The sequence below is a fragment of the Oncorhynchus clarkii genome, chromosome 23 (assembly GCF_045791955.1).
Source record: "Oncorhynchus clarkii lewisi isolate Uvic-CL-2024 chromosome 23, UVic_Ocla_1.0, whole genome shotgun sequence".
Classification (NCBI taxonomy): domain Eukaryota; kingdom Metazoa; phylum Chordata; class Actinopteri; order Salmoniformes; family Salmonidae; genus Oncorhynchus; species Oncorhynchus clarkii.
Genome location: NC_092169.1, coordinates 59,997,075 through 60,007,820, shown reverse-complemented (window position 1 = coordinate 60,007,820; position 10,746 = coordinate 59,997,075).

The window sequence follows — 10,746 nt, the reverse complement described above, 5'->3', positions numbered from 1 at the left end:
GAGGCCAGACTGATAGTTCAGAATGACAAGAGGAAGAGGACTCCTCAATGAGGCCAGACTGATAGTTCAGAATGACAAGAGGAAGAGGACTCCTCAATGAGGCCAGACTGATAGTTCAGAATGACAAGAGGAAGAGGACTCCTCAATGAGGCCAGACTGATAGTTCAGAATGACAAGAGGAAGAGGACTCCTCAATGAGGCCAGACTGATAGTTCAGAATGACAAGAGGAAGAGGACTCCTCAATGAGGCCAGACTGATAGTTCAGAATGACAAGAGGAAGAGGACTCCTCAATGAGGCCAGACTGATAGTTCAGAATGACAAGAGGAAGAGGACTCCTCAATGAGGCCAGACTGATAGTTCAGAATGACAAGAGGAAGAGGACTCCTCAATGAGGCCAGACTGATAGTTCAGAATGACAAGAGGAAGAGGACTCCTCAATGAGGCCAGACTGATAGTTCAGAATGACAAGAGGAAGAGGACTCCTCAATGAGGCCAGACTGATAGTTCAGAATGACAAGAGGAAGAGGACTCCTCAATGAGGCCAGACTGATAGTTCAGAATGACAAGAGGAAGAGGACTCCTTAATGAGGCCAGACTGATAGTTCAGAATGACAAGAGGAAGAGGACTCCTCAATGAGGCCAGACTGATAGTTCAGAATGACAAAAGGAAGAGGACTCCTCAATGAGGCCAGACTGATAGTTCAGAATGACAAGAGGAAGAGGACTCCTCAATGAGGCCAGACTGATAGTTCAGAATGACAAGAGGAAGAGGACTCCTCAATGAGGCCAGACTGATAGTTCAGAATGACAAGAGGAAGAGGACTCCTCAATGAGGCCAGACTGATAGTTCAGAATGACAAGAGGAAGAGGACTCCTCAATGAGGCCAGACTGATAGTTCAGAATGACAAGAGGAAGAGGACTCCTCAATGAGGCCAGACTGATAGTTCAGAATGACAAGAGGAAGAGGACTCCTCAATGAGGCCAGACTGATAGTTCAGAATGACAAGAGGAAGAGGACTCCTCAATGAGGCCAGACTGATAGTTCAGAATGACAAGAGGAAGAGGACTCCTCAATGAGGCCAGACTGATAGTTCAGAATGACAAGAGGAAGAGGACTCCTCAATGAGGCCAGACTGATAGTTCAGAATGACAAGAGGAAGAGGACTCCTCAATGAGGCCAGACTGATAGTTCAGAATGACAAGAGGAAGAGGACTCCTCAATGAGGCCAGACTGATAGTTCAGAATGACAAGAGGAAGAGGACTCCTCAATGAGGCCAGACTGATAGTTCAGAATGACAAGAGGAAGAGGACTCCTCAATGAGGCCAGACTGATAGTTCAGAATGACAAAAGGAAGAGGACTCCTCAATGAGGCCAGACTGATAGTTCAGAATGACAAGAGGAAGAGGACTCCTCAATGAGGCCAGACTGATAGTTCAGAATGACAAGAGGAAGAGGACTCCTCAATGAGGCCAGACTGATAGTTCAGAATGACAAGAGGAAGAGGACTCCTCAATGAGGCCAGACTGATAGTTCAGAATGACAAAAGGAAGAGGACTCCTCAATGAGGCCAGACTGATAGTTCAGAATGACAAGAGGAAGAGGACTCCTCAATGAGGCCAGACTGATAGTTCAGAATGACAAGAGGAAGAGGACTCCTCAATGAGGCCAGACTGATAGTTCAGAATGACAAGAGGAAGAGGACTCCTCAATGAGGCCAGACTGATAGTTCAGAATGACAAGAGGAAGAGGACTCCTCAATGAGGCCAGACTGATAGTTCAGAATGACAAGAGGAAGAGGACTCCTCAATGAGGCCAGACTGATAGTTCAGAATGACAAGAGGAAGAGGACTCCTCAATGAGGCCAGACTGATAGTTCAGAATGACAAAAGGAAGAGGACTCCTCAATGAGGCCAGACTGATAGTTCAGAATGACAAGAGGAAGAGGACTCCTCAATGAGGCCAGACTGATAGTTCAGAATGACAAAAGGAAGAGGACTCCTCAATGACAAATTTTTTTTTTTAATGACAGACTTGTAGAAACGCCTGAGAGAATGATCAACAAGTAGCCTGCCCCCCTCCTCCTGCTGCTGACAACACAGGATCAGCCTGCTCCCCTCCTCCTGCTGCTGACAACACAGGATCAGCCTGCTCCCCTCCTCCTGCTGCTGACAACACAGGATCAGCCTGCTCCCCCCCCTCCTGCTGCTGCTGACAACACAGGATCAGCCTGCCCCCCCTCCTCCTCCTGCTGCTGCTGACAACACAGGATCAGCCTGCCCCCCCCTCCTCCTGCTGCTGCTCCTGACAACACAGGATCAGCCTGCCCCCCTCCTCCTCCTGCTGCTGCTGACAACACAGGATCAGCCTGCCCCCCCCCCTCCTCCTGCTGCTGACAACACAGGATCAGCCTGCCCCCCCTCCTCCTGCTGCTGCTCCTGACAACACAGGATCAGCCTGCCCCCCTCCTCCTCCTGCTGCTGCTGACAACACAGGATCAGCCTGCCCCCCCCTCCTGCTGCTGCTGACAACACAGGATCAGCCTGCCCCCCCTCCTCCTGCTGCTGCTCCTGACAACACAGGATCAGCCTGCCCCCCTCCTCCTGCTGCTCCTCCTGACAACACAGAATCAGCCTGCCCCTCTCCTCCTGCTGCTCTTGACAACACAGGATCAGCCTGCCCCCCCCCTCCTCCTGCTGCTCCTCCTGACAACACAGGATCAGCCTGCCCCCCTCCTCCTGCTGCTCCTCCTGACAACACAGGATCAGCCTGCCCCTCTCCTCCTGCTGCTCCTGACAACACAGGATCAGCCTGCCCCCCTTCTCCTGCTGCTCCTCCTGACAACACAGGATCAGCCTGCCCCTCTCCTCCTGCTGCTCTTGACAACACAGGATCTGTTCATGTTTGTCCAACTCAATACCAAGAGGCCCTACTTTAGACCAGAGTGCACTACTTTAGACCAGGGCCCATAGGGTAGTAGTGCACTACTTTAGACCAGGGCCCATAGGGTAGTAGTGCACTACTTTAGACCAGGGCCCATAGGGTAATAGTGCACTACTTTAGATCAGTGGTGCCATTAGGGACATTGACAGAGTTTGTGGAGACAAGGGGGGAATTGTTGTTATCCCTAAGCAATGACAGAGTCCCCCCCCCTCTAAATTCCCCATATCATTTCTACACAAAGGAGCAATTTGTCTGTCATGAGACCTGTGAGTAGCGGGCCGCTCCAGGGCTTTTACACTGAGGGCAACGTTATTAGCCGTAAGGGGAGCCAACGGATGTAGGAATTTTAGCCACTGTTCGCAAAAGGGATATTTTTTTTCTGTGATTAATTTGATAAATACATTAATTATGAATCAAAGTTGACAGTACAATCAGATTGTAATGCTGGTTCTCTCTCTCTCTCTCTCTCTCTCTCTCTCTCTCTTGATCGGGTCAATGGAGTCTCTCTCTCCCTTGATCTCTCTCTGTCTCTCGCTCCCTCTCAATCTATTTCTCTCAGTCTCTCTCTGTCTCTCTCTCAGTCTCTCGCTCCTCTCAATCTATTTCTCTCAGTCTCTCTCTGTCGCTCTCTGTCTCTTGCTCCCTCTCAATCTATTTCTCTCAGTCTCTCTCTGTCTCTCTCTCAGTCTCTCGCTCCCTCTCAATCTATTTCTCTCAGTCTCTCTCTGTCTCTCTCTGTCTCTTGCTCCCTCTCAATCTATTTCTCTCAGTCTCTCTCTGTCTCTCTCTGTCTCTCGCTCCCTCTCAATCTATTTCTCTCAGTCTCTCTCTCAGTCTCTTGCTCCTCTCAATCTATTTCTCTCAGTCTCTCTCTGTCTCTCTCTGTCTCTCGCTCCCTCTCAATCTATTTATCTCAGTCTCTCTCTCTGTCTCTCTCTGTCTCTTGTTCCCTCTCAATCTATTTCTCTCAGTCTCTCTCAGTCTCTCGCTCCCTCTCAATCTATTTCTCTCAGTCTCTCTCTCAGTTTCTCTCTGTCTCTTGCTCCCTCTCAATCTATTTATCTCTCTCTCTCTCTCTCTCTGTCTCTCTCTCTCTCTCCCTTGATCTCTCTCTGTCTCTCACTCCCTCTCAATCTATTTATCTCTCTCTCTCTCTCATAGGGGTTCTAGAGGGTACTCTGGGGTTTCTGACTGGAGCTGTCAGTCGTCCCCCCCCCCCCCCCCCCCCCCCCCCCCCCGAGCTCAGCCCTCCTTATAAGCACCTAGGCCATTCACCAGCTCATTTCCTGTGTGTTGTAATTAAATGGAAGATTTCTGATTGACTCTCTTTAAGAGGGGAGTCTTTGAGCTGGGCTGAGAGGGAGGGAGGAGCTGGGCTGAGAGGGAGGGAGGTTCAGTGGACAGAGGGCCTCTTGGGTTTGAGCTGGGCTGAGAGGGAGGGAGGTTCAGAGGACAGAGGGCCTCTTGGGTTTGAGCTGGGCTGAGAGGGAGGGAGGTTCAGCGGACAGAGGGCCTCTTGGGTTTGAGCTGGGCTGAGAGGGAGGGAGGTTCAGAGGACAGAGGGTCTCTTGGGTTTGAGCTGGGCTGAGAGGGAGGGAGGTTCAGCGGACAGAGGGCCTCTTGGGTTTGAGCTGGGCTGAGAGGGAAGGAAGTTCAGCGGACAGAGGGCCTCTTGTGTTTGAGCTGGGCTGAGAGGGAAGGAGGTTCAGAGGACAGAGGGCCTCTTGGGTTTGAGCTGGGCTGAGAGGGAAGGAGGTTCAGAGGACAGAGGGCCTCTTGGGTTTGAGCTGGGCTGAGAGGGAAGAAGGTTCAGCGGACAGAGGGCTTCTTGGGTTTGAGCTGGGCTGAGAGGGAGGGAGGTTCAGAGGACAGAGGGCCTCTTGGGTTTGAGCTGGGCTGAGAGGGAGGGAGGTTCAGAGGACAGAAGGCCTCTTGGGTTTGAGCTGGGCTGAGAGGGAGGGAGGTTCAGAGGACAGAGGGTCTCTTGGGTTTGAGCTGGGCTGAGAGGGAGGGAGGTTCAGCGGACAGAGGGCCTCTTGGGTTTGAGCTGGGCTGAGAGGGAAGGAAGTTCAGCGGACAGAGGGCCTCTTGTGTTTGAGCTGGGCTGAGAGGGAAGGAGGTTCAGAGGACAGAGGGCCTCTTGGGTTTGAGCTGGGCTGAGAGGGAAGGAGGTTCAGAGGACAGAGGGCCTCTTGGGTTTGAGCTGGGCTGAGAGGGAAGAAGGTTCAGCGGACAGAGGGCTTCTTGGGTTTGAGCTGGGCTGAGAGGGAGGGAGGTTCAGAGGACAGAGGGCCTCTTGGGTTTGAGCTGGGCTGAGAGGGAGGGAGGTTCAGAGGACAGAAGGCCTCTTGGGTTTGAGCTGGGCTGAGAGGGAGGGAGGTTCAGCGGACAGAGGCCCTCTTGGGTTTGAGCTGGGCTGAGAGGTAGGGCGGCTCAGCGGACAGAGGGCCTCTTGGGTTTGAGCTGGGCTGAGAGGGGGGAGGTTCAGAGGACAGAGGGCCTCTTGGGTTTGAGCTGGGCTGAGAGGGAAGGAGGTTCAGAGGACAGAGGGCCTCTTGGGTTTGAGCTGGGCTGAGAGGGAAGGAGGTTCAGAGGACAGAGGGCCTCTGCTGTCCTCTACAGGTTACGCCCCCGGGCTCGCATTAGTCCAATGTTACTATGATATACGCTGCATCGACTATGAGATGAGCTCTTCAGAGTGTGAATAAGACACAAGGAGATCTCATCATAGGGGTCCATCACAAACAAAGATACATCTCACAATTCTTTGGTTGTTTTTTGTTTTCTTCTCATCGACGAGGAAACTGTGGATCTTTCCTGTATCTGTCAGAATACAAATGACAAAATATTCAGACCATGTTTGACGTTCACGTCAAGACCTGAGCTACTCCTCAGTCATCATCCGATGCACGGAATCAGTAACATCGCAGGGTCACTGATATCCAGAAAGCATGAAGCCTAAAAATATATATTAATATAATAATAATTAATTACTAATGATAATATGTTAACTTTTTATCACGGGACGCTGTCTGTCATAGATCCAGAATGGTTTCCAATGTTAGTTTAAAAATAAAATGTGTTTTTAAATGTGTTCATTTAGTTTTCTGTTCTCCCTTCTGCCACCTGTAACCTGCAGGATAGATCAATCAATCAATCAATCAATCAATCAATCAATCAAATGTATTTATAAAGCCCTTTTTACATCACTAGTTGTCCCAAAGAGCTTTACAGACACCCAGCCTAAAACCCCAAAGAGCTTTACAGACACCCAGCCTAAAACCCCAAAGAGCTTTACAGACACCCAGCCTAAAACCCCAAAGTGCTTTACAGACACCCAGCCTAAAACCCCAAATAGCTTTACAGACACCCAGCCTAAAACCCCAAAGAGCTTTACAGACACCCAGCCTAAAACCCCAAAGAGCTTTACAGACACCCAGCCTAAAACCCCAATGTGCTTTACAGACACCCAGCCTAAAACCCCAAAGAGCTTTACAGAAACCCAGCCTTAAACCCCAAACAGCTTTACAGACACCCAGCCTAAAACCCCAAAGAGCTTTACAGACACCCAGCCTGTAGAGAGAGAGAGAGAGAGAGAGAGAGAGAAAGAGAGAGAGGGAATGAGACAGACAGACAGACAGAGAGAGTCCCTCCTCGGGCCAGATCAGATGACCACCAGACAAAAGGAAACAACCATTTACTAAACAACTAGCTAACCACCCCATTGTAAATGTACTGCTAGAAGAAGGGTTCGTTGGGGTTCTATGTAGAATATTTCGGGGTGCTGTAACCAAGCCAAGTACTGTACATCCATTGAACCTTCTGTTCTTTAAAGTGTACAGCACCTCAAACAGGCTAATCCCAATATGATGTTCATTACAGCTGAAAAACACATCAATTAAATGGTATTGGTCACATGGTGTCGAAAACAACTGGTGCCGAGGTACACTCTCTATAATATGACTGTCAGTCTACATCCTGGGCAGTCTGTAGACCTCTCTACAGGATGACTATCAGTCTACATCCTGAACAGTCTGTAGACCTCTCTACAGGATGACTATCAGTCTACATCCTGGGCAGTCTGTAGACCTCTCTACAAGATGACTATCAGTCTACATCCTGAACAGTCTGTAGACCTCTCTATAATATGACTGTCAGTCTACATCCTGGACAGTCTGTAGACCTCTCTACATGATGACTATCAGTCTACATCCTGAACAGTCTGTAGACCTCTCTATAATATGACTGTCAGTCTACATCCTGGGCAGTCTGTAGACCTCTCTACAGGATGACTGTCAGTCTACATCCTGGGCGGTCTGTAGACCTCTCTATAATATGACTGTCAGTCTACATCCTGGACAGTCTGTAGACCTCTCTACAGGATGACTATCAGTCTACATCCTGGGCAGTCTGTAGACCTCTCTACAGGATGACTATCAGTCTACATCCTGGGCAGTCTGTAGACCTCTCTATAATGTGACTGTCAGTCTACATCCTGGGCGGTCTGTAGACCACTCTACAGTAGGACTGAGTCTTCATCCTGGCAATCTGTAGATCTCTCTATAATATGCCTGTCAGTCTACATCCTGGGCATTCTGTAGACCTCTCTATAATATGACTGTCAGTCTACATCCTGGGCTGTCTGTAGACCTCTCTATAATATGACTGTCAGTCTACATCCGGGAAAGTATGTAGACCTCTCTACAGTAGGACTGTCAGTCTACATCTTGGACAGTGTCTATAGAACCCTCTCTACAGGATGACTGTCAGTCTACATCTTGGACAGTGACTGTAGACCTCTCTACAGTAGGACTGTCAGTCTACATCTTGGACAGTGTCTATAGACCTCTCTACAGGATCACTGTCAGTCTACATCCTGGGAAGTCTGTAGACCTCTCTATAATATGACTGTCAGTCTACATCTTGGACAGTGTCTGTAGACCTCTATAATATTGACTGTCAGTCTACATCCTGGGCAGTCTGTAGACCTCTCTATAATATGACTGTCAGTCTACATCTTGGACGGTCTGCAGACCTCTCTATAATATGACTGTCAGTCTACATTTGGACGGTCTGTAGACCTCTCTACAGGATGACTGTCAGTCTACATCCTGGGCAGTCTGTAGACCTCTCTATAATATGATTGTCAGTCTACATCCTGGGCAGTCTGTAGACCTCTCTATGATATGACTGTCAGTCTACATCCTGGGCAGTCTGTACAGATCTCTCTATAATATGACTGTCAGTCTACATCCTGGGCAGTCTGTAGACCTCTCTATAATATGACTGTCAGTCTCAATCCTGGGCAGTCTGTAGACCTCTCTATCGCAGCCTGCTATATGCTGTACCTGTATGGTGAACGACAAGGCCACGACCCAGTCAGAACAACAAATCTAGCACAGGGAGGGAGCTCCCCCTGGTGGTTACATGAGGATTTTACATGTCAAATGGTTTCAGGTTCTCTTCGCCTTCTGCATTCAGGGGCCAGTCATTGGCCAAGCTAAACGTTAGGTGAAATGGTCTGTCTAGCAAAGAGAGAGAGAAGAAAGTGATCTCGTCTGTGCTAATTGCCGGAGGGGTTAAAACAACACATAATGGCAGACTAATAGTTAAAGGTTAGAACCCAGTGTTCCATCTCATCTTGAATAGCAGTGGAGGGGTCAGACAAAATCAAGGGTCTTAGACAGGACAGCTTTTCATTCCCCAGGCACAGGGGCAGCGTGAAAAGCCAGCTGGGATGGAGACAGTAATATCCAGGAACACACAGTGTCATTCTCTGTGCTAAAGCCCCAATGAGAAAATGACTATGAGAGGACAGACAGACAGACAGACAGACAGACAGACAGACAGACAGACAGACAGACAGACAGACAGACAGACAGACAGACAGACAGACAGACAGACAGACAGAGACAAAGTAAGTGAGTGAGAGAGAGTGAGAGAGAGAGAAAGAGAGTCCATGTTCACCGAGTTGAATTTAAAGTATATTCCTCAATGAAGTTCTGTAAAGGGATTCTAAGCTGTAGTTCTGTAAAGGGATTCTAAGCTGTAGTTCTGTAAGGGGATTCTAAGATGTAGTTCTGTAAAGGGATTCTAAACTGTAGTTCTGTAAAGGGATTCTAAGCTGTAGTTCTGTAAAGGGATTCTAAGCTGTAGTTCTGTAAAGGGATTCTAAGCTGTAGTTCTGTAAAGGGATTCTAAACTGTAGTTCTGTAAAGGGATTGTAGTTCTGTAAAGGGATTCTAAGCTGTAGTTCTGTAAAGGGATTCTAAACTGTATTTCTGTAAAGGGATTCTAAGCTGTAGTTCTGTAAAGGGATTCTAAGCTGTAGTTCTGTAAAGGGATTCTAAGCTGTAGTTCTGTAAAGGGATTGTAGTTCTGTAAAGGGATTCTAAGCTGTAGTTCTGTAAAGGGATTCTAAACTGTATTTCTGTAAAGGGATTCTAAGCTGTAGTTCTGTAAAGGGATTCTAAGCTGTAGTTCTGTAAAGGGATTCTAAGCTGTAGTTCTGTAAAGGGATTCTATGCTGTAGTTCTGTAAAGGGATTCTAAGCTGTAGTTCTGTAAAGGGATTGTAGTTCTGTAAAGGGATTCTAAGCTGTAGTTCTGTAAAGGGATTCTAAACTGTATTTCTGTAAAGGTATTCTAAGCTGTAGTTCTGTAAAGGGATTCTAAGCTGTAGTTCTGTAAAGGGATTCTAAGCTGTAGTTCTGTAAAGGGATTCTATGCTGTAGTTCTGTAAAGGGATTGTAGTTCTGTAAAGGGATTGTAGTTCTGTAAAGAGATTCTAAGCTGTAGTTCTGTAAAGGGATTCTAAGCTGTAGTTCTGTAAAGGGATTCTATGCTGTAGTTCTGTAAAGGGATTGTAGTTCTGTAAAGGGATTCTAAGCTGTAGTTCTGTAAAGGGATTCTAAGGTGTAGTTCTGTAAAGGGATTCTATGCTGTAGTTCTGTAAAGGGATTGTAGTTCTGTAAAGGGATTGTAGTTCTGTAAAGAGATTCTAAGCTGTAGTTCTGTAAAGGGATTCTAAGCTGTAGTTCTGTAAAGGGATTCTATGCTGTAGTTCTGTAAAGGGATTCTAAACTGTAGTTATGTAAAGGGATTCTAAACTGTAGTTCTGTAAAGGGATTCTAAGCTGTAGTTCTTTAAAGGGATTCTAAGCTGTAGTTCTGTAAAGGGATTCTAAGCTGTAGTTCTGTAAAGGGATTCTAAGCTGTAGTTCTGTAAAGGGATTCTAAGCTGTAGTTCTGTAAAGGGATTCTAAGCTGTAGTTCTGTAAAGGGATTCTATGCTGTAGTTCTGTAAAGGGATTCTAAGCTGTAGTTCTGTAAAGGGATTCTAAGCTGTAGTTCTGTAAAGGGATTCTAAGCTGTAGTTCTGTAAAGGGATTCTAAGCTGTAGTTCTGTAAAGGGATTCTATGCTGTAGTTCTGTAAAGGGATTCTAAGCTGTAGTTCTGTAAAGGGATTCTATGCTGTAGTTCTGTAAAGGGATTCTAAGCTGTAGTTCTGTAAAGGGATTCTATGCTGTAGTTCTGTAAAGGGATTCTAAGCTGTAGTTCTGTAAAGGGATTCTATGCTGTAGTTATGTAAAGGGATTCTAAGCTGTAGTTCTGTAAAGGGATTGTAGTTCTGTAAAGGGATTCTACGCTGTAGTTCTGTAAAGGGATTGCAGTTCTGTAAAGGGATTGTAGTTCTGTAAAGAGATTCTAAGCTGTAGTTCTGTAAAGGGATTCTAAGCTGTAGTTCTGTAAAGGGATTCTAAGCTGTAGTTCTGTAAAGGGATTCTAAACTGTAGTTCTGT